This window comes from Cryptotermes secundus, unplaced genomic scaffold, assembly GCF_002891405.2.
Source record: "Cryptotermes secundus unplaced genomic scaffold, Csec_1.0 scaffold180, whole genome shotgun sequence".
Lineage (NCBI taxonomy): Eukaryota > Metazoa > Arthropoda > Insecta > Blattodea > Kalotermitidae > Cryptotermes > Cryptotermes secundus.
In genome coordinates this window covers 2,878,140-2,902,858 of record NW_019718619.1, presented here as the reverse complement: position 1 = coordinate 2,902,858, position 24,719 = coordinate 2,878,140, and the positions used below count along the sequence as shown (strand labels likewise).

General features: G+C 40.9%; 1 protein-coding gene and 1 long non-coding RNA gene across 12 annotated transcripts in view; one reads left to right on the top strand and one right to left on the bottom strand.

The window, feature by feature from the left end:
• The window catches only part of LOC111861791 (homeotic protein antennapedia), a 1,040,626-nt gene that overhangs the window by 510,657 nt on the left and 505,250 nt on the right, over positions 1-24,719 (top strand). The gene's annotated exons all lie outside the window — the stretch shown is intronic.
• The window catches only part of LOC117282123, a 58,280-nt gene that overhangs the window by 21,852 nt on the left and 11,709 nt on the right, over positions 1-24,719 (bottom strand). The window contains exon 2 of the long non-coding RNA XR_004512753.1: positions 2,537-2,665. This is a non-coding gene — a long non-coding RNA (uncharacterized LOC117282123). The remainder of the gene's footprint in view (positions 1-2,536; positions 2,666-24,719) is intronic.

Below are 24,719 nucleotides of genomic sequence, written 5' to 3'. Positions count from 1 at the left end.
CCACTGTGCAAAAAAGCCCCCCCCGGCTCATGTGATGTGTAGAATCTAAAGGTTCATTGCCATGTTTATGATAATCCGCCAATAGACCCCACTCTGAGACAGTTGGATTCATTCTACAGATTTATAAACACGCGTATTTCTCCAAGATAGTTTCTGTAACAGCGCCCCATGCACGTCCCTGCAGGTGATATTTTCCGTTTGAGTTTTCTGGCTGAATCATATATGCATTTTCCGTCTTCCTCGTCCGTTGTTTAGGCTGTGCCAGAAGTCCACACACTTGATGCAGCGTTTTATAACATGCCACTTCTTCAGGGTGAGGAAGCTGTCACCCCTCGCCCAACTACCAGGCTGCAGCAATGCAACTTTTCGGCTCCCCCTCCTCCGTTATCATCATCATAATCATCATCATCACCAACACTACACAGATTAAATGTTATGAATAATTTTCTAAAGGAATAATTTTATAATGTTATTTTTGTATACATTCTGTATATAAAACTGTGACAGAGGGGGAACTAATACAACCGGACATAAGGGCAGAACGAAATTTTTTGCATTTCAACCTAGGGGTAAGGCAAGGAAATGGAAAGGTCAGGATTAAATTACTTCGCATTATTGTTACTGTTGACAGAATCTAACTGTTACTTATTAATCTAAGAACTACCAAGCCAAATATGTTCCATACAACATGGATTGAATTTTAATCAGATATCATAAAATTAAATGTATACACTGGCGACTTTACTATGCGCGTAACAATATTCTCGATGTATGTCGTGCTCAGGAGAAGGAATGAACCTCTGTAGGGGAAGAGGAAACTGATGATTTTGAAATTCACATGCGGCATAAATGGCAGTGAAGGACGAAGCAGTCGCCGACACTCAGTGTCTTGCTACGTTGCTCAACTGAGAAACTTAATGGCAGATGACAATCGCAGCATACCAACGAAAATTACTACCCAATTTAGTGACGGCCTGATTAGACAGAGATAAACATATGGAATGGACCTTTGAGATGTGTGTAGTGGCTTCCGAAGCGTAATGTACAAGACTTTAATTGTTATTTCAGGTTTTTTTCAGTCAAGAGCCCATAAACGTTGGTTACAACAGCAGTAATAAAAACTGAATACGTGAAAGGAGCTCCATAATCACAATTCATGTGCTGACTGCCCGCGAGCTCTTACTGTTAAGTATTTCAGAACTAATACATAATTACACTGACTTAGTGGACCTGAGTTCTTAAAAATCTAATACTCCTTCAGATAGAAAATGAATTTCCCGGGGTTTATGGGACCTAAGGATTACTCTTCATGGTCACAGAAATCCAATTCATATTTTCAAATATATTTTTTATTTGATATTAATATCCTCCTGTACATATATTATATGTGTGTCTAGATCTCCTGAGGGGTAGACTATGCTCCCTACTTATTTTCCAAGCAAATTTGATTTGCATCTCTCATCTCTCCCCTGTGTGTTCCGTGCCTCTCCATTTTCAGTATCCCCAATTTGATCGCCATAGTCATTCGTGCAGTATACAAATTAATCATATTCCTTAATTTAATTAAATAATTCCCCTGTTATGAAATAGGAAATATTGTATAGGCTACATATTTTCTGTTATTTTCTACATGTGGTTAGAATAAGTTGATAAAAAGATAAAGCTATCCCTGTAACAGGACGCGAAGGTCTGTAGTGTTGTCAGACGTCAAGGCTACCACATTTTCTTTAGGCAGTCGGCTCACAAATGGCGGTAAAGTTGTCAGCCTTACTCACCGGCCGCTCTTTACCCTCCACGAAGGTTCCTGGTACTCATTTCTGTTAGAGGTTGAGTCGAACCTACGGCCATAGTGCGGTTGAAAGGATTAGGCAAATTGAAAAAATCCACCTCATCGGGACTCGAACCCGCAACCTTCCGGCTTGTAGAATAATGCCTCAACCAACTACGCTACCGCTTGCACAATAAGGTGATTTCAGAGTAAACAATGTTTATGCCTCTTCATGTTTCAGATTATGCTAAAGAAATTTATATCATTGATTGTCTAAGAAAATCTCTCACTCTTTGGTACTGAAGCTTCCTTTCAAAATTTTCAGCTGAAAAGAAATTCCCCGCCATTATGGAACCTAAATGTCTACTCCACTGGGCTGTAGCCAGAGCCGCTTTTATTCGTAACATATTTACGTAAGCTGTGTTTAAGTTTCTTAATGTCATCTATGCCTAAGTAGGTTCTACGTTTCCCACTCATGTTATTGTTCATCCCAGGAATACTAGCTGGGGAGTAACAGTTACAAAACTCGTACCCTAGTTTTGTTCAGTCTTTTTTTTTTTTTTTAATTTCAACACTTCTTCTGAAACACTCTCGATATATACAGTACTTCACTCAATAGGCCGCCAAATTAAGACTGTACAAACAAAATCACGAACTGTAGATATAAAGCTCTGATATGCCAGTCAGCAAAGAGCATTTTAAGTCATAATTTTATGTTCCTAGAGGTTTTAGACTTGTGACAAGGCATGTTCTGGGAGACTTACTTACCTTGACATTCTCATTATGGGGCAAGTTCAGTCGCGTCAGGGAAAGCATGAACACAGCTGATGTGGATTGAAGTTGGAAGTCTGCCCTCCCCCCCTGCCTACACTGCGCATCTCCCACCTCCATCCACACCTGTAACAATTCGTGAACACAAAGAGAGAATTAATGAGAGGTGCAGTGTAAGTGGCAACTGGTGAGAGTGGCATGAGGTGAGTGTGGGAGACAGGTTCATTTTTTGCCTTATTTCGCATTGGTATATTTAATTTTAGTTTTATTTTTAAAATATACTTTGTTCATTATACACTTTGTTGACGAACAAAAATCCCTTCCTTAAAAAGACAGCTCTCGTTACATCTTGCGTACTGTATTAAGCACAGCCCGAGGCCCCACCAATAGCAATGAGAGACATAACGAAGGAACGTCGAGAGTACATATGGAGTCTTAGATGTCAATTTTTAGAAATTTTTAAGTAATATTGTTCGTAAAGTCGGTCACGGTAGTCGAGCGGTCTCAGGCATGCACTGTCTTCGCTCGCTCGAAAGCCGGGATCTTGGGTTCGAATCGCACTCAGGACATGGATGTTTAGTGTTTGTGTGCATATTTGAGTTCTGTGTTTGTGTACAGGTAGAGACCTTGCGGCGAGCTGACCTCCCGCCCAAGGAGTCCTACCGAATGTCTAAGATCTAGTTAACCAAAGTGAAACGGAGAATTTCATGGAGGTAGTCCGAGGCCAAAACTGGGGCTTTAGCGCCAGAAGAAAAAAAATTGTTTCGTAAATATGGAAAGAGATCATTTGAACTAAAAATGGAGACCTAAAATGACAAATAATCAATAATTAGGCTACTTTCATAGCTCCCTGAAATGATGTAGTAATAATTTTTTTTTATTAATAGGTCGCTTGGTTGCCGGTCACGGTAGCCGAGCGGTCTAAGGTCGCTTGGTAGGTTCGTTTATAGAGTGAGACAGGTTTAGAACGGTTTAAACTTGCTGGACTGCCTACGAGAAGCCATAACCATGGGCTTGGAAGAGCCTGCTATATAATTTTTCAATTAGTGTTCCTTTTAGGCAGAAATAACACTCATCATTGGTTACAAAGAAGTTATTATCTTTTCCGTTTAACTTTCCTCATTAGTATCAACATGAAAATGAGTCATCAAGCTGGTGATAGAGAACAGAGGTAGAGTAGACCGTGCAGGATTTTTTTTCCTTGGCACTACAGCCCCAGTTGGCCTAGGCCTACCTCCATGAACTTCTCCGTTCACTTCGGCTTTTCTAGATCTTACACATTCGGTAGGACTCCTGGACTGGTGATCAGCTCATCGCAAGGCCTCTACCTGTACACAAACACAGAAAAACGCACACACACAAACTAAACATCCATGCCCTGAGTGGGATTCGAACCCACGGTCCCGGTTTTCCAAGCGAGTGAAGACAGTACATGCCTTAGACCGCTCGGCTACCGTGACCGGCCCCGTGCTGGAATAGTATGCATTATATAGTTCCAGTTTGTTTTCCTATCCTACTAAGTTCCCAGAGGGGCACGCAGTAGAGTAGTTGGTTGAGACACTATGTTACATGCCGGAAGATCGCGGATTCAATTCCCGATGAGGTCATTGGATTTTTCAATTGACCTAATCCTTCCAGCCGCATTATGGCCCTGGGGTATACTCAGCCTCTAATAGAAATGAGTACCAGGAATCTTCCTGGGGTCTAAAGGGCAGCCGGCGCGTAAGGCTGATAACCTCACCTCCAGCTCTGAGCCGATTTCCTAGAAAATGTGAAAGCCTCTACGTCCCAGAACCCTATGGGCTTCCACGGTCTGTTGTTTATTATGTTCCCAGAAGCTGGCTGTCAGACACTGAGAACAGTTAATTGTAAGAAAATATTATGAAAGAAATCCTGGATCTCTTTCATTAAACAGACCAAATGGTGTGACACTGAACTTCTAGAATATGAAGTTCTGTGTAATATAACTGCTTACAACCATATGCGCCTTCCTTATTGTGACACCTTTCGGTCTGCTTAGCCGTCATCATACTGCTTACCTGTGGCAATAAAAAGGGACGCATACATTTATGTAGTTGTACAGTTATTTAGAGTCGTGCCGGAGGAAACTCATGTATTAACGCTACTAAACACCACATGATCCTCCAATATAATATTCGGTGGCGCTTGTAATGATTGCATATCAGTGTTTCGCTTTGTATATAAGATATGTATGCATTCTGCTTAAAACAACTATTTATTCACCATTTAATTCGCTGGGGCAGTCTTCGATGTGCAACTTCCTGTCGTGTTCTTAGACTGGTTGTGTGTTTTGTAGTCATGCGTCTTAGTTCCTTCTGCAATATGTTTCGATCTTGTAAGGTCATTGTCACCTACATTACATGGGTAGTTACTGCACTGCACTGTTTTTAATTCTTTGTTCTAAAACATTGTTAAATCTTTGTTAAAGTAAGCCTCAATTATTGCTGAATTTTGTTTAACTTAATTACAAGCTTTTTAATTTATAATCTGATATTTTATATTGCTAGTTGTCTATACGCCGGTCACAGTAGCCACTCGGTCTAAGGTGTGGACTGTCATCACTCGCTTGAACGCTGTTTGCGTTTATACTCTGTGTAGGTAGCGGCCTTCCGAACGACTGATCCCCAGTCCAAGGAGTCCTACCGACTGTGTACAGATTAAGAAACTAAAAAAAACGTCCAAGATCCACAAGTGCTGTAGAGCCATAGATAGATTGTTAGTGCTCTATACTCCTTTGGATCGTAGTGTGAGTTGTGTTTGGAAACTTCTTATGGAACTGAGCGGCTGTGTTGCTTACGAGGTTGATGTTCAGCATGACGTAGTAATGTGTGGTTTTCGTGGATGGTGAATCGTTACTGCACCTGTTGATGATCTTATAAGGACACATGTTGTAACACAAAGAACTGTAATATATGCCGGCGTATCACACCACGAGTCTACGAACACGATAATAAGTTGCACCCCCGAGACTGCCCCTGAGAATTAGATGATTAACCATTTCAACAGGGTGTTTAAATATATTATTACTTAATTAGCATATCATTTGTTCCAGATGAGGGAAACCGAGGAATTTCTTGCGATAAGTGTTGATTTTTTCCCTGCAAGTTAGAATTTACAAAAGATTAGCTAAAAATATATTTCAGGTAATTTACATCTGAGTTGATGTGTTGCAGTTTAGTGACTTATCCTGAATATTATTAAGCGAGAGAGCGTTTCTGAGCTTACCTGGAGCCTTTTTAAGATAAAATAGCTAGATCTTTGGGTACACAAACTAATTTAGGATAAAGGTATTTTGAATTTATGTGCAGTTTTAATGAACCATCTCCTTCCATGGTGTAGATACTTCCTGAGAATTTAATATTTTCTAAACTCATCAGGGCCGTACCCCACTCCCATTTTTATGGGACCCGAAATTTCATTGTTGTGTTTACAATAACCCGCCACTGGACCCTATCCTATGTCACTCAAGTTCAATTCACACGTTCGCGTCCTACATAATATTACCGTCTTTTCATAATTTCCAACTGTTTTTTCTTATTTCCACTGTCTGTGCTACATGTTTCTCATATTTAATTATTGATTTCTTCAGCCTAATGGCGCCCAGTGAGTAGTGGAAATTATGTAATTTTCTGTCTTATACTTCCTTTATCATACGTACAAATATTGTCTTTAGCATAATTTCCTCCTATTTTAAAAAGTATGTTTCTTTGTTTACTGGCGTGATCAGCTATGTACAGTTATTTAGGATTTATTGGCTACGTAGGATTTGAGGTACTCACAGCGGTGATTATGAAGATTTTTTTTTCTGCTGGGATATAAAGGTGTGTGGCGCGTTGAAGGCAAATTGAGGCTTCAGAGAAACGTGACGCCTCCATCTTCAGAGCCGAAGTATAAGCCAAGCAAGAAGCTGTCGTGATGCAGGTAGCAAGCAGAGCTTGGGCTGCATCATGATCACTTCACGGAACTGAGCCCTTCTTAAGGGGCTGTCAGTTGTGGTTTATAGAACCCGAAGGTTCATTACCGTGTTCACAAGAGCCCTCCACTCATTCCTATCCTTAGCCAGATCATTCCAATCCATACCACCCCATCCTATCTCTTTAAGATCCATTTTAATATTATTCACCCACTTGCTTCATGGTCTCCTAGTGGGCTCATTCCTACTGGCTTTCCCACCAGTATCCTATTTTACAAAAATGATTTTATTCTACAATCTGTAGATGATACGTAAAATTTTAATTGTAAACATCGATACCACTTTCGCTTCTACGTCATAGGTGTGATGAATGGTAATGGATTTTTATTTCAATCAACGAAAAATCCTCGCTCTTATAAGGTGCCTACTGTTGGCTTAGGTCAGAATTATAATTGTTTTACTCTTATTAAACCAGATAGAAATTGAGGAAGGGAATTAAGACGACACTAACTTCTCCGATGTCCTCAATTGTGACATTTCTATTAAGCTTAGAACACTGCCGTCACTTCAGCACGTTAAACGTGAATAAACATAAAGTTCATTTAGTTAATTCAGAAGCACTCGTCACGTGACGTTCACCTATACGTCACGCCGCTAATTTGCAACAAGCTTCATAAAGAAAAGGTAAGCAGAGGGTAAAGGACCCGGCAATAAATATACGTAAGTTTTTAAACGCAAATAAATCACGTCTTGTTCTCTGCCAAGCGTCCATAACCGAAACGTTGGGAGCTTAACGCACGTGTGGCTAATGCAAAAAGCGTGACAGTGTACCCATGTTAACTTCTACGTACTTAACAAAATTGGAATATTCGTATTAGCATAAAAATTGCTGCACTGCTGATAAAGGGTTTGATTTATTTGGAGACTATGAACACGGAACCAGGAGGCTGTTTGTTGGGGAAATGACTGATCAATGTAGGCCCACTCTGTCCCCCCTTCTACCCTTTCTAGGGTCTGAATTCAGCGGCAGAACTGTTTTAAAGCAGCCTCTCTGATCGCTTTGTTTGCGGCGATACACACATAGAATTCAATGAAATTTGCAACACGAAGAAACGTTAAATTCACTTTAACTCCTCCAATGTCTTTTTGATATTACAGAATGTCCCATATTTTCTAAGTAAGGAATGCGTATAGGATATTGGTGGGAAAGCCAGAAGGAAAGAGACCACAGGGAAGACCAAGGCGTAGGTGGGTGGACAATATTAGAATGTATCTTAGAGAGATAGGATGGGATGGTATGGATTGAATAGATCTGGCTTAGGATAGGGACCAGTGGAGGGCTCTTGTGAACACGGTAATGAACCTTCGGGTTCCATAAAATGCTGGGAAATTCTTGAGTAGCTGCAGAATTGGCGGCTCCTCCAGAAGGGCTCAGCTCCATGAGTAAGTAAGTTAGTAAGATACGGTGCACATAGTGGCGCTGGTGAGGATATTCTCCGGATGCTTCTGTTTCCCATGCCATTTCTCACTCCACCAACTGCGCCATATTCATTAAGCATCATATCACCGACTTTACATAGTCTAGATGCTGAGTGACTAGTTAAATAACAAATTTAAACTTAAAATCTGGGGCCAGAAGCAATAGTTGAGTTTTGACATAGCTGTTACTGTAGAAAATACGTCCCACGTGTCCAGCATTCACTCTGACGCAAACGCGTAAAGGTTTTGACAGTCCAAGACAATGGAATGATTTTTATCACGTAATATTACTGTATGCAGTGACAAATTGCTCTTCAAGTTTCTATTGCTTCTGGATTAAGATGCGCCGAGAATTATAAATATTGTAACGGATTTGATTAACGCATTGCCAGGCAACGGCTCGGTAAACACATTCCAACGCATTACAATGGAAATTATCTCAGTGGGCGAATGTTATAGCTCTTTGCTAGACAGCAGTCAGTGCGTCAATGATCTAATTAGGTAGCAATCACGTCACTTATGTTTTCTACGTTGTCCGTGCGGATGTGTCATAGCTTAGATTAGTTCAGTGCAGTTGGTAGTACAAGGGTTATAACGGAGCATGTCCTTAGTGAATTCTGAAGATCAGTTGAGTACAGATTAGGACAGAGGAGTGCAGAGTGATTGAAGACGAAATAACAAGAAAACTTAATAGTGATTTGAAGTGCTAGTTTCTGTGTTAAGATCCGTTGCCGTGAGACGACTAGTGAAGACAAAGAATTCTAGTTGGTGTGCAACGGTAAACTGAAAGTGCGAAGAATAGCTATAACGTTATAATTGAGCGTGATTAAGAGAACTTGTAACAACCGAAGTGTCAATAAAGCCAATCATCCAATCTAGAACCCGTCATTTTCGACACACAATATTATTATGATTAAATGATTTAGAATAACATTTGTGAACAAAAGAAGTAATTGGACTGGTCTGAGAAATCACCATTTAGTGGTCAGGGAACTTTTATGTAGTATAGAAATGATAGGTAGACCTATGTGATTTAATAAACAGCGTAGTTTGCCAATTGCAAATTTTATTTAAAAAGGGGAACGGTAAAGTAATCCATGCCCTGAAAACTTATGGGGTAATGGAGGTATAGCTCCACCATTCTCGATCTCGTCAGCAGACAGAGGTGAGTGGTCAGCTTCACTCACTACGTACTTGAACCCCGGGAATGAACCCCTGTATCCACTGTATAGGGGGGTGGGTGGGCTTCGGAACCAGTGAACGCTGTGGATTAAAGGACAACCTCTTGGCCTGCGGGAGTTGAACACAGGTCGTCAAGCCTATAACCCGTGGCTGTATCGACTGAGCTATGGAAGTACAATAATGTGGCAGTGCAGCCCGGATATGAGGTACCCGGATATTGCCAAATCCGGCTGATGTTATGTTGTACTTGAAACAGATGTTCAGGATGTACTGCTTATCTCGGCAGGTATAGTAGAGAGGTTCAGTTAATGCTATGTATCAGATTAACTTGTCATATTCTAAAGTCACGAACGCGGGTGGACATTGAGCACGGTAACCTCGCCTGGGCAAGTTTGTGGGAAGCACCGACGACACTCGTTTGGCTAATCATATTTCTCATCCGCTTATCAAAATTGACAGTGTGACTGTTGAGTTGAGTGCGCACGCGCGAACGTAATCAGGGATTCTTACTTCAACTGAGATTTCGCCAAGTCCCGCCTACGGAATATATTTAAGTCGATGTTTTCGGTGACATGGGCAGTTATAGTTCTTCTGCGATATCAACTGCTAGTTACTCTACCGCGACTTCTTCGATTTGCACCTGTGACTGGTGTTTCTGCTTGCACTTGTTCTAAGTCTCGCAATTTTACTTCTATGATCAGTACCACAAGCTCTTTTAGAAGGTAAAGCTGTCCCCATAACAGACTGTGAAGGCCCCTAGGGTTGTGAGATGTCGAGGCTCCCCCATCTTCTAGACCAGTGTTTCTCAACCTTTTTAAGCCCAGGGACCAGTAACATGTCTGAAAAAATTCTACGGGCCACTGTTATGTAGGCCTATTTTTTTAAACCTATGTGATATTACCAACATTTGTGACATACTATGCCATTTATAACATAATAAATCTAGAAGCATGTTCTGAAGACATATGGAAACATAATTAATTAAATTGGAAGTAAACTATTAAAAGCGAACCATCACTGAACAAAGTTTTAAATTTTATTAAACAAATAAAGAGTATGATATAATTAACATTTACTTGCTTATTTAATTTTAATTTGTTTTGGTTGAATAATTTTGAATTTAATTTAATTTAAGTCTGTTTGCGGACCACCTGTCCTATCATCGTGGACCACAGGTTGATAAACGCTGTTGTAGACAGTAGGTTTACGGATGGCGATAAATTTGTCAGCCTTGCTCGCCGGCCGCCCTTTACCCTCCAGGATAATTCCTGGTCCTCAGTTCTGTCGGAGGCTGAGTCAACCCCAGGGTCATAGTGCGGCTGAAAGGATTAGGTTAACTGAAAAAAATCCAATGACCTCATCGGGAACCGAACCCGCGACCATCCGGCCTTTATCAGTGTGCCTCAACGAACTACGCTACCACTAGCATTTGTGCTTTTAGTAAAGTTAAAACTGTTGTGGTAAGATATTGCAGGTATAAGAAAGTGACCATTAGCTTCTTCAGTTCACGTTGACCTGATCTGTGCAATTCCTTGACCTACACTGCGTCCACTAATGTTTCACACGCAACATGCCATGAGATAAATCCTTGCTCTGCCGAAACTATTAATTACCCTGCTGAGAAGCGGCCAATGATCACCGGCCGAAACATTGTTTGGCCACCGGCGTACTGTAATATATGGAAGCTTTACTCGTAACATTCCAAACAATCAACGTTTGCAACGCCATTTCTTATCGCGCTCATGTAGCTCTCGTATGCCATGCGTTCTGCGGCTTCATGGCGAACTCCCAACAAGCGATCAAAGTCAACTTATCATTGCTTTTTGTGTCAAATAAGTCATTGTTTAGTAAGTAATAAAAAGTGGTCTGTTTATTTATTGACCTATATAGACATTATTTAGAGAACACGTGGGTAAGACTTCTAAAACGTTCATTAAACAGCCATTTATTTCCATTGTGTACAACAACTTAAAAAGCCAGTGAGCATAATGTGTTGCATACTAAAAAAAAGTTGGCTATGAGCAGTGAACATAACGGCTACTGGCCTATACACAGCAGTTAACATATAAACAGAGTTCCAGAGTAAACCTTATTTCACTGGTACTAAAACAGTAGGAGACTATTATTATTTTAGTTTCTGAACATGCCTGTGTAGGCAGAAAGTTTTCAATCTAATCATACAGGTAGTCAAATCTAGCTTGGCCTTATATTTCTCTACGTCCTAATGCAAGGGATCAAATATTTTCTTTATTACGGAGGCTCAGGCATATCTGCCAGTCGCATTGACCATGATGACACGGGCCAATACTACGAGAGAAACGTTTCTGAACAATCTGACTCTATTACCCAAACCACTGCTTGTACGCCTAACTGAGCTGTCCCGACTCCTGAAAGTAATAGGAGGCTGTTGAAAACTCCATAATGTGGAGCTTCATAATTCTTTCCCTTCGAGAAATACTAGACACCCTCTGTGATCTAGTGGTCAGAGTTCCCGGCTACAGACTCAGAGGTCCTGGGTTCGATTCTCGGCGCTACCAGATTTCCTGAGAAGTAGTGGGTCTGGAACGGGGTCCACACAGTCCCGTGATGATAACTGAGGAGCTATTTCAAGGAAATACCGGCTCCGGTCTAGAAAACCAAGATTAACGGCCGTGGGGATCCGTTGCATTGACCACGTGACACCCTATATTGGCCAAAGTTGGCACTAACTTCGCCGACAAGCGGTCGTTGCCCGGTCGGTATATTTCGCTTGCGGACTACAAGCTACGGAGTTTGCTTTTCGCGAAATACTATTATTGTGATCAAACCAAGGAGGATGGCGTGACACGGAGAAATCAGAAAGGCATATACCTAGATAGTTTTGGTCAGAGAATCTCAAAAATAGGCCTATAACAGTAGGATGTATATTGGATTCATCTGGCTTAGAATGTGGATGAGTAATAGGCTCTCACGATCACGATGATGGACTGAGGACTGTTACATGACAAGAAAAATCTTCATCAATGGAATTCATTAAAGATGTTGTCCTATTTCAATAAATTGCTACATTCTTAATAAGTACTATCGTGTGGGATATATCGCCGTGTTGTCTTTCGCAAGTCAACCAACTTTTTAGAGGAACATATCCCCTACATCTTCAGGGCCGAAAAATTGTGCTTTCTCGTTGGTGTCGTGCGCGGTTTATCTTTCTACTCTGAAGTTGGAGGCGTTATATTCCTCCGAAACATTGGTTAAGTTTCAGCTGACTACACGACGTTATATCCCAGCAGTTATTTATCTTCATAACCATCGGTGTGAAAACCTAAAATCCTACTACATTCTTCATTTAGGATCTTGGAAGATATTTGGAGAACATACGTATTTAGTAGAGCTGGCACAAAATTCTTGACTTTCTCAGGGAAGAACAAGAAAAGCAGCCGCTGCACCGGACCCTGTCTTAACGTTTACTGAAGTTGAGTAACCTATCAGAGTATAGAAGACGTTAACATTCTGTAATGATGAGGCCCCGGTCGAGCTGCGTGCCAAGAAGAGATTTTGTTTCCAACGGCAGAGGGTGCGACTTTCCCATTAGGGTAAGTTGTAGTAGCGTGTGACATTTTATGTTTTCGTCGCTCGGGTAATCAAGATCTCTCTGTATTTCGACTTCATTTCCCTTTTCTATGTTTTGTTCTTTCAGTTTACTAATGGACCCACTTCCTTTATTGCTCAGCGTTATTTTATGTACATTGTCCCTTGCTTTTAATTCTGAACAACATGAATAGTTAACCCACTTCATGGTTTCTTTCTTGTTCTGTCTTTGTCCCTCAAGCAGCAAGAAATATAGGAACATGCGAAACCTAGAATCACTTTTCTGTTGTAGGGTAGAGAAAAGATCCTAAATAAAAATGTCGCGTACCATGAAATATGCTGCGAATAAGATAATTAGGTAAAAACATGAAATCTGGCGTTTCCAGAGCTTTTGTAGCAGGCATGACGTTTAATATATCTTTCTTTATGTGTGTACACACTTGTTTATCTGCAAGATTTAAAAGACGATAGTATAAGGTAAGCTTTCTTATCTCTTTCACCTTGAACTGCATGAAAAGAATGGAAGGATGAAATTATAAATATGAGCAGCTTAACCATATTTATGCTTTGTGTATTAATTTTCAGTACAATGGAAAGAGAGATTAATTTCTAGTGAATTACTTGGCAGCACTACATACAAGCAGTTTGACTAATAATAATAACAATAATAATTATAATAATCTCTAGATACAATGATTATGATTATTAATATTAATATTATTAGCAACTAATAATTACTGTTAATGTTTATTGTTAATTATTATAGCCAGTTATATCCATTATTTTTGTTGTTGATATTCTTATTGACGCGATATATAATATTATGTTCAGTAAACCTGAATATCTGATAACTGTCTGTTATTTATTCTAATTTAAAGTAATAGCTCTAAAATTTAGTTAAGGTGACGGGCAAAAATTAACATAACTCAGACTACTTCAGTCCCCGATCACAGTGGCCGCGCGGTCTGAAGAATGAACAGTCTTCGTCCGCTCGAACTTGGGGTCGTGGGTTCGAATCCCACTCGAGGCATGGATATCTGTGTGCGTTTATTCTATATTTATATCTTTCTGTGTATAGGTAGCGACTTTGCAGTCGGACCGACTGCCTGAACAACTACTGTAACAGAAACCGAAATTTTAACACCACTGGTACCGCCTCCATGGATAGATTTCAACAAATTTTCCATCTAAAAACCAGTTCTCCCTATTTTACTTTTCCTTTTCCCTCTTGGTCTTTCGAATTTCCCGTCAGTAATTTTGTGTGCATTTTCGGTCCCTTCATTCTCGTTCCGGCGTATCGAGCTCTTTATGAACTGTTAACATAGGTAACTTAGGTTGAGATATTTTTTAGCATTTCGTATTCAGTACTTATGTAGCTCAGGAGACCCGTGTATTCTTCTCAATCATTACGATCCCTAGTAGTTACTAATAACTATGGGCCGCCCCATAGCTCAAGCGGTTAGTCGCTGGCTTCCCACCGCGGCGGCCCGGGTTCGATCCCGAGTCTGGTCAAGTGGGATTTGTGGTGGACAAATTGGCGCCGGGGCAGGTTTTCTCCGAGCACTTCGGCTTTCCCTGCCAATCTTCATTCCACCAATTGCTCCACAATCACCCTCACCTATCTTCTGGGGCTGGTACAATAGGCCAGAAGTGGCCGCAGTACAAGGGTCTTAGTCCACCCCGCTAGCAATAAAAAAAATTATAACTATTAAAATAAATGATAAAAAAACTCCCTGACTTTAGTCCGCAAGCGAACTATACCGACCGAGCGACCGCCGCTTGTCGGCGAAATTTAGTGCCAACTTTTGCGGATAGAGGATGTCGCGTGGTCAGCGCAACGAATCCTCACGGCCGTTAATTTCGGTTTTCAAGACCGGAGCCGCTATTTCCTTGAAATAGCTCCTCAGTTACCATCACTAGGCTGAGTGGACCCCGTTCCAGACCCACTACTCTTTACAAAGAATCTTGTAGAACCGAAAATCGAATCTGGACCTCTGGATCTGTAACCAGGAATGCTGGCCACTAGACAGCCTAACTATAACAAATTTAGTTTTATGGAAGATAGGCGAAAATGTATGAAGAGTAAGAAGAATTTATGTGACTTATCCGTCCCGTAATATCAGTGATGTGCAACCCGCGGTCCGCCAGTGTTCTTTGCATGAGGCGCACCTAAGGTGAACTGTACATGATACGTAATTCAGTTTTGCCCAGTTCAGATGGAGGCACTGTATAAATTCTAGTCTTTTTTGGGTCATGTGAGAATTGGAGCTATGGGTGCTTCAAATAAACTAATTGGCCATATGCAGAGTTAGCATTTTGCGTGGAATTATTTCTGTTTATTTTGCTAGTCGATGCATCGTTTCAGTTGTCACAGCTGTTCGCAGTTTGCAGTTTCGAAACAAGATGTTATTTTACTCAGTACCTTGTGCCTGCATATGCTTCCTTGTCTTCCGAGTTGCTTTATTAAAGAGACTTTCAAGGCAAACGCTTATAGTACAGTAACTCTCTGATGTCGTAGTTACTAAATGTGTACTATATATGAAACTGTTTACTTCCTTTAAACAACAGCACACCTATCAAAAGCGAAACGAAGACACTAAACGTAAAAGAATAAAACAATTTTGACAACAGTGGACAAAGAGATGTATTGTCCTGTTTATAATATAGTTTAAAAACAAAGCTACCTCTGTAACAGGCCGTGGAGACCCGCAGGGTTGTGAGATGTTGAGGCTACCACATTTTTATGACAGTCGGTTCACAGATGGCGGTAAGGTTGTCAGCCTTACGCGCAGACCGCCCTTTACCACCCCACCCCCCACATGAAGATACCTGGTACTCATTTCTGTTAGAGGCTTAGTCGACCCCAGGTCCATAGTGCGGCTGGAAGGATTAGGTCAATTGAAAAATGCAATGACCTTAACGGGAATCGAACCGCGATCTTCCGACTAGTAGCGTAGTCCATCAATAAACTAGGATGCCGCGTATATGTAAACAGACTGAAGGAGCGCCGAAACAGTACAACTTGAAACTGCATTTTGATACTAAATATTTAGATTTGGACGAAAATTATTTTGGAGAATTCAGCGTAGCTTCTCCAGATTATGTCTTGTTAGAAAGTTCTGTTTCTTCCGAACCGACCATTGAAGTGAGATTTTACATGCCGCTTAATTGTTAAATCGTCAAGGCCTGTGGGGCTTACTGAACGCAGTTTTGTGGAAACTTGTTTTTCTTCGCATCCCGAATCTTTGTTTCACAAACTACGCGACATATGTGAAGTAGCCAGTTTATTCCGAGTGAAAGTTCAGAGGATGTTCAAACTCAGTTTGCAAAGTTATTCAGCAGGACTATTGAGGATAGGACCCATACTGATGTAATATTTTTCGTTCAGAATTGCCTCAGGAGTCTCTTGCTGGAGTTACGATATAAAGTCACGTGACACATCTGTAAAAGTTCTTAATGTGCCAAGACACTGAACAGTTACAGTAGAAATTAAACATTATAAAAAGGCCTGCTTTTATGCCATGAAGCCAGTATTAGGTGTATCAGAGCATATCAAACTAATGTAGTCTGTAAGTACATATAAAGATTCATTTATGTCTGTCAACAGTGTGGCTCTTAAAGTGAACTGACATGAAAACTTGTAAGGGCATTTTAAACTTGATAGTACAGTATCTGTGTAATGTAAGAGCTGGAGTAGATAAAGACATCGAGGCATATCAGGCTCCAATGAATCTCCCAATCTACTCGTAGGCATCTTTGAAGACTTGCAAATAAAGTGGATTTTAAAGCAATATAATCTAGACCAAAATAAAAATGGCTGTACGTTAGGAGGTGTATATTTTCCATGCCAAGTTTTACAGAGTTCGGTCTGGTATTTTTGTTGATGTTATATGCGGAAGTAAAAAAAAAGATAGGCTCAGTTGGTTTTAAAAAATCTTTTCAAAACGAACTTTAAAATCGTACTTAAATTTCAATAAATTTTTCGTAGCTAGATTATTGTCTATAGCCCTAAACATGAGAAAATACAAGACCAAATATATTTGAGGTCTGGGACAAATGTAACAGAGCTAGAGATAGTCGAATTGAATATCTTACATAAGATAATACACGTTCCTCTAGGCCAGGCATGTCCAACTTCAAACAGGTTGTGATCGCCTTACTAGTGTCAAAACTGCCAGTGATCTATCACCCCCTCCTATGGTCCTACTGGTAAAATAACACGATACATGATGTTTGTCGTAAAAGCAACTAGTTACTGGGCTGTGTTTCTGTTGTCTGTAGATTCATCCAGTTGGAGGAAGAAAGCAACACAATTGGAAACAGCTTTCAGCAACTGTTCAGTTATGTTTCCATACATTATTTCTATTCGCCGCACAATTGTGTTTCTTGATAATTGAAGATCTTGAATAGTAGCTATGATCTCTTTCTTATTTTTAAATCCTTCAAGAAAACTATCAGCTATTTCAAGACAACTCTCTTTTCAAATTCCCCTTCAGTGAAAGATTTGCAATTTTTAACGATCAGATTGCTGACCTTGAAGGAAGATTTCGTTGCATTATTAGAAGGTGACCTGGGTTTTGCCATCAACTGTTGTTGAGCAGCTAATTTTTTAATTCTCTTAGTGGGGGGTGGAGTCCAACTGGGTCCACTCGGCACGGCGGCCACTGATAGGCCTATTGTACCTGCCCCGGGTAGTTATGATGATGGAGAATTTGGTGGAATGAAGATTGGCAGGGGAAACCAAAGTACTCGGAGAACACCCGCCCCAGCGCCACTTTGTCCAACACACATCCCACTTGAACAGACCCGGGATCAAACCCGAGCTACCGCTGTGGGAAGACAGCGACTAACCGCTTGAGCTTTGGCGAGGCCTCTTGAGGAGCTAATTTCGAATTGAGTTCTTTGAGCTTAAGTTTACGAATTTCACTTTTGGGTGGAAAATCAGCATCATACATATTGCTATGGAGACCATTATAATGACGTTCCAGATTACCCTTTTTTGGCAATGATAGTGAGGCTTTGCATTTTCCGCTATATTGGGGTAACTGTTTTGTCTGGCACATGCACGCAGACGCTTTCTAAATTAATAAAATGACGTGGGCAGAGCACTTACTGTCCCTTTGATTGCACTGAGCTCATCCCCAAACTCTATATTTGTTTAATGCACAGCAAAGCTACAAATCTCCACTAACAGCTAATATTATAATACGTCTCACTTGTTAGTTCAACGTACGGGGATTCACAATTGACTGGCGGGAGGGATCGAAGTGAATCACACCTCCTGTTGATCACTCTTGCATCAGAACACACGCGGCTGACGACGAGTGATGAAATAAGTGTTCACGTGATAAGGATAGAGTAGAGAAATAAGTGTTCACGTGATAAGGATAGAGTAGAGACTCCCCATATTTAACACAAATGTAAAGCAATTTTCACGTAAGCTACATAAGAACAGAAAAATAGGAATGACTAATATGTATTTTCCCTTCAAAATCTGAATATAATCATATTATAGGTATTGCAAGTGAATTTACATGCTTTTCACGTATAATTTCCTTATAGGCCTATGAGATCGACCAAAAATCGTCCCGCGATCGACACGTTGGACATGCCTGCCCTAGGCTTATAGCCTATTTAAAATTTCAAGATTTTTCCATATTTGACGATCACATATTTTACTGTGTATTGGCATACGGCGGCAATGTTTTAGTTGGGGAAATTCCAAAAACATTAAGCCTGTACTTTCTGAATAAATACAAGGAATTTAAATGTAACAGCTCTGTGGTTATTTGTTGTTTTATTGGGCGTGAAACTCGGTCACTCGACCTAAGAAAGGATTGCAGATTGAGGTTGTCTAGAACGAAGTGTCCTTATGTCCAAACATACAGGCCTATATATATACAAGGTGTTTCACGACTTTAGGGCATAACTGCAGGAGGTGATTTCCTAGGTCTTTGTGATTAAAAAAGTTCATATTATCATGTGTCCGATTTTGGACGGTTACGGAGTTATGACCGTTTTAAACTCAGAATAGAAGGTAACGATTACTGACAAGAAACGGAACAAAATAATAAACCAACATAATGCATGATGCATTTAAAGTATGAATGTAAAGTTAACTTCGTGAAATTACCTTTAATTTGAATTTATTGGTGCTTAAAGCTGATTTTCGAAAATGCCACCGCCGGCTGTAACACAGGCTGCCGCTCGGTTGTGAACCACGCCGGACATACCAACCAACCCCGCTCTCAAGTGTCGCGATAACGAGAACGCTCTGTCTGTAGCTGACTAAAAATAGCGACCCGCCAGCTGAGAGACGCGGTTCACACGAGGGCGTGTATGGGAATGAAAAAACGGTCATAACTCCGTAACGGTCCAAAATCGGACACATGTTTATATGAACTTTTTTGCTCACAAAGACCTAGGAAATCACCTCCTGAAGTTATGCCCTAAAGTCGTGAAACACCCTGTATATATAGTATATACAAATTTCTGTATGATAAATATATATCAGTCGCAAAACTGAACGGACATGATATTAAATACGTCTTAAATAATTAAGTTGTAAACGTTTAAACTATTTTGAAAGACTAAGAGTTGGTTTCAGTGGCGGCTTCTGTTGAACATGGCAATGAAAACGTCGGTTTCCATAAAAAGCGGAAAATTGCCTTACCTCTTGATCTGCTACAAGCGTTTGAAATATCACCTCAGTCTATGGTTTTATATGTAAGCAAAGGTAAAGTTATCTCTGTAACAGGCCATGAAGGCCCATAGGGTTGTGAGACGTTGAGGGTCACATGTTATCTAGACAGTCGGCCCACAGATGGCGGTGAGGTTGTCAACCTTAAGCGCCGGCCGCCCTTTACCCCCCCCCCCCACAGGAACATTCCTGGTACTCATATCTGTTAAAAGGTTGAGTCGACCCCAGGGCCATAGTGTGGCTGGATGGATTAAGTCAATTGAAATAGTCCACGTCGTCGGGACTCGAACCCGCTACCTTCCGGCTTGTAGCATAGTGCTTCAACCAACTACGCTACCGCGTGCCGTGTAAAATAACGTCACTGAAGTGCCAAACATCGAAAAGTCTAAACTTCTGAAATCGATTAGATAGCCAATCTCAGCTTACATTTTCATGGCTGAAGACCAGCCGCTGTCTAATCGCAGACATAATTAGTAGGCTACTAGTGTTCACTTTTTCACCGCTTAGATTTATTATACGTTCAGCACGAACCCTGAGAACACGAGTCTGCTCGTGAGAAGTCTGTATCGGCGTACTTTGAAGAATGTAGTATAAAAACATGGATGTTCATTATCGGAGTTGGATTCGAGCACATGACCCTAATATTTCTGTTTGAGCACCGACCCTAATATTTCTGTTTGAGCACCCTGAGAGTTTGGACAGTGGGGCACCATGCTCATCGCATTACAAAATTAGGATTTTTAATGTCGCCGATCCCCAAATCAAAGAAACCTATATACACCTGTTTTGCAGAGTGTACAGGAACCGGGTCTTTAAGCACTGGTAAATTCTTGCTCAACAATATCACGAAACTAAAGCGCCTACGTGCGTTTACAATGGAGGGGTCTGAATTACACGTTCTCATTCCTTTCTGTGTAAACACATCTGAAACAAGCTTTTGAAATTTTGTGAACTGAAGCTTGAAACAAAATGAAACAAAAATAAGCAGCATGGCGTGGTGTGGCGCTGGTGTGCATGTCAAGTAAGATGGCTGCCGCGATTGCTTTGTTGCTACTCTTTGCACTGAGGAACAAGCCTGGTTGTGTGACGCATAGGCCACCGGGTTTTCTTTCATTCAGCATCCTCCGGCTTTTTATTCTTCGTCACTGTTCTTTTTTTTTCACTAATCCCCTCCCCCTGTTCTTTTGTCTGCCCCATTCTTTCTCTTTCATTATCTAGTTCTTTAGTTTTTCCACCCTTCCTAACTTTACCAAACACTTTTATTTTTAATTTTTCTGTTCTGTTTGTCTCCCCTTTTGTAGATCTTTCTTTCTCACTTTCGCCTGAGTTTCATCTCTTTGTTCTCTCTCATTCTGCTGCTCACATTGAAAGCCTTTTGTTTGCAAAGTGTAACCCCCCTATACCGCTACTAGTCTGCCATTTTAACCCACCCTCTTGTCAACCAACCAGTTAAGCCCCTCCTTTTTGGACTAAGGGGTTTAAAAACTGTCATGGCGTTTATCTCATGTACATGTTTCGCACATGGACATGTAAAAAAATACAATAACAAAAGTAACTTGCAAAACCTGTGCACTTTGTAACTTGTTACAAAAGTAACAAATTTGTTGAACGAGTATATACCCTAAGAATTTCCGTATTCAGTGATTTCAGTTGCGACCATGTGCTGCAGCTTACTTGCAACTGTAAGTTTAGGCCTAAGTCAGTATTAATATTCATTTTAATCAGCTACTCAATCCGTCAATAAAAATAAAGTTGTCCCTGTGCTTAACTAATTAAGCAGTACTTCATGAATGCGGATTCGGGAGTGTTTGTATAGTAGCTCCATGTTTTCTTGACCTTAGCAATAGTTAAGATTTGAGTTGGTAGCTTCACGTCCCTGCCGCTTTACCCCCTGGTATCCATTGGATAGGAGGCTGGGTGGGACAACGGAGAGAAGAGAAAATACTTGACCCCACCGGGGCTCCAACTCCGACCCCTCGGCCGTCCAACCCGTATCCAGTCGCTGTCTTCTGGGACGTGCTGCGTGCGTGATGTCACGGACGACGCGGAGGAATGTATACGTCCTCCAGCTTCAAGGTTGAAAATATGCAACGAGATGGTCACCTTGTGGTCTGCTCTTGCTCGTTGCTTTCTTAAGATAACTTTTACGTCGAAGATAAAAGCAGGACGTTCTTTCGAATCATCAGTGGACTAAACTGCACGACAGCATATTCGAAAGACCGTAGTCTTCATAATCGCCGCTCTGAGCACCTCAGATTCTAAGTAGCAGAATCCAGAGTGTCTCCTGTCCTGTGCCACAGTCTGGTTTGCTGGATTTGATGAACTCTGCTTCTCTGACTTAAGAGTAGGAGATAACACATTCTTCCGAAACATTGGTAGATATTACCAGACCACATGGTGTCACAGAGCCTTTCTTGAAGAACTGATATTATTTATGCTGATTAGGAAATCTGTCGCCTTTTATGAAACCCGAAGGTTCATTACTGTGTTCACAAAAGTTGCAATTTTGGGCTAGACCCGGTTCAATTCCCAACATCGACCGTGTTCACTTAAAATCGATTTTAATAATATTATCCTTTCTACGCCTGGGTTTCTCAGTTGCCTTTCAGCTTTCCCGAGCGAAACGTTGTCTCGCAGATCTGTTGTAACATATACCCGTTCATCTCGACTGATCAGAAAACTGATACTTGGGTGACGACTGTAACACATGAAGATGCTTATTTGGTAGCTCTCTCCGTTTTATTCTCTTACTCTCCCTTAGGTCCAGCACTGTTTTCTGACGTTCAGCTCACGGTGTGAATCATGCAGTAAAAGTCCAGTTTACTTCTTGATTTGCGAGCCTGTCACTGGGGGGGCGGGCGGAGATCCATTATTGGAGTTACAGGAAAGTGTTTGAGGTTCACGAATTTTTCAGTCAGAAAGTCATAAGTAGTCGTAGACAGCCGACAATGGGTTGTCCTCTAGCTTGGTCAAAAAAAAATTAGCTTGTTACGAAATGACACAAAGGCCCTTAGAAATGAACCATCGGGTTCTATAAGAGGTTGGAAAATTCTTGCGTAATTGCACAATTGGTGGGTTCTCAAGAAGGGTTCAGCTCCATGGAGTTAATATCTAGGTTTCAAGTTAAGTGATAATAGTCATACACCTCTGAAATTCGTATTTCCACCATTTTGTTAATATTGATTGCGGGAAACTGGGAAATACAGTATTAGAAGTAGTCTCCAACGGTATAATTTTCGTACCAAACATCGTGCAAAACGGTCAGTTGATTCAAAAGTTGCAAAGAGAGACACACATAGACAGTGTGACGATTTCATAAGTCTATGGAAGGAAATTATGCTAAAAATGCACCTTCTCTTCGAACCCTGTTCTAAAATTTACTGTTATTCCGAATTCTGGCAGCATAAATTCACCTGTGGAATACACCCAAATCTACCCTGCTAATTTCAACCAATAATTACAAGCACTATCAAACCACCACTACCACCACCGTCGTCAGTATAGCTCTCCGCGGACCAATCAATTTGCAGTAAATTCAATAACACAACTGCGATATTAGGACAGTTATAGTCCTAGCTGGTTAAAGCCAAATGACCAATGCTAGACTAGTGGACACCATATCTATTTATCTATTCACTATTGGGTTGGAAATTCTACTGGGATGAAGTACACCCTCGCTCCCTCCCTCCCCTTAATTTGGTAGGCTATATGCAGGTGGTATGAGGAAGGCCTATACCGGACTCTGTCATCTGTCTATGCGGGCAGCTACGGAATTCAGTGCTGCCGCACAGTACGAACATGTACCCCGTAAGCTGCCACGTATATTGCAGACGGCACGTGCAAGATGGAGCTAATTTCAGTAGAGGCTCCGTAGAACCTTAAAACCCTGACTTTTAGAACTATGCATCCTTCCGTGTTTATCTTTCTGTTCATATATACTTTTCCTTGTATTAGTGTCAATAGACGGGGTTTGGATTGAGCCGATTTATTGAACACCCACGAGTCCTAACTACAAATAATTATGAGTCCCACTGGTTAACAAACTCTAAAGATTACTGTGACTACGGTACACAATGACTTCTGCGTCTGCTTTCACTAGTCATTGCTTGGTTACAGGTCTCAACAATGGCTATTCCATTACAATGTGTTCGCTATCCGTTTCCTGTCAACGGGTTTTAACACAGGAACTATAAGTCACACTCGAGATATCACTGTATTACAGCACACAAAGTGTTCACAGATTGGCTTCTAATTTTTCTTCTACTACTAATTTTCCGTTGCTACTGATAACTGAACTCTCATTCTGTTGTACGACGTTGTATTCCCATTCTCTTGACTGTTGTTCAGAGTCACAGGCGGTTTGCCGCCAGTCAGTTCGTCTTCGACCCTAAATATGGAGGCAATGTTCCTCCGAAATGTCTGTTGGATATGAACGAGCAACATGGCATTATATCCCAGAAGATTATACTCTTCATAACCACTTCCGTGAAAACCTCAAGTTCAAAATAAGTTACATTTCAATGGAAGATAAAACCTTGCCTGTAGAAACGAATATCTGCTTAGGATAGCAATGGTTTTATCATCTGTAGGCTCTATTCCGTTGCCATCCTGTGTGTTGTGGATTAATATTGTCAGGTGTATCACAGTAACTAAAGACGGAGTTAGGATTGGTAATTGGATTTATTAACGACCTACAGGTCATAACTACAAATAATTGTTACACTGTTATTCATTTTGACACTCCACGCTAATCTCTACAGACTGTCTGCACTATTCTTCACGGGTTTATAACACAGGAACTATAGAAATTTCACTAAATAATACACTCCACATGTCACTGTGATACAGCACACATAAAGTCTTCAAATCACACGTTAAATTTTCACGGGCTGACTTCATGCACTCTTCTGTACTCCTCAAACTTACTGGTTGCTACTTCTCCAGCTTAGGAATACTGGTACCTTATATAGCCGAGGAACGGATGTACATCACAGGAAACACATGCCACGTGATCACTACTGTTGTGTGACGTCACCGCGGACGCGGAAAACCCACCTTCCTCTACTGTTTCATGTTGAATCGTGTTTACATAGCTGTTGCCGTCAACGCTTTGATCAAATCCGTTACATTTAGTATCATGTGTTTCTGAACGACGCATTAGATATCATGACACTATCTACTGACCTTCTGACCGGAAGTGCTATCATTTACTAAGCTCATAGCGTATTTTTACACCACTGTTTTCGTTACATATGTTGGTTTCAGGAAAGCCACTGGCGTATGATTGACGGCCGTGCGTTGTTTATAATGACTGGTCA